Source organism: Penaeus monodon, chromosome 29, assembly GCF_015228065.2.
Source record: "Penaeus monodon isolate SGIC_2016 chromosome 29, NSTDA_Pmon_1, whole genome shotgun sequence".
NCBI lineage: Eukaryota > Metazoa > Arthropoda > Malacostraca > Decapoda > Penaeidae > Penaeus > Penaeus monodon.
The window spans coordinates 31,145,950-31,146,473 of NC_051414.1; positions in this window are offsets into that span (position 1 = coordinate 31,145,950).

Below are 524 nucleotides of genomic sequence, written 5' to 3' on the forward strand. Positions count from 1 at the left end.
ACCCACTTTTAAAAATTTTTCCCCTTGTTTTTTAAAGATATTCTTCGTCTGCGTGGCATGAGGATGAGGTCGGTAGATATATAGTTTACGTTCTTTATGACATATTTAAAAACATAAACTTAAATACATAAAATCAATATGTGGGGTTGTTCCCTTGGAGAAATGCATTAACAGAGAAAGTTAAATATCGTAAATCCCCTGTTAACCCATTTTTGTTTTTTTTATTATTATTCATCACACTTTAATACCAATACTCCCATGTACATTGACGGAGCAACTCTTACAATGTCCTCCTTTCACCAGTTATGCAACCGTAAATATTCGAGTCTTTGCAGCCGTTGCTCAGTTGCTCCTCAGGGAACACCAAACCCCTTTTCAGCCAACTTCAGGGAAGTGAAAGCACCTGCTGTCTTTTAGGGGTGGGTAAATACTTGAAAAATATATGCATATAAATAAATCTGCGGTTGAAACGTAGCTAATTTTTAAAAAGAAATGTATAGGGTTCATATTACATTTTTTCAGAC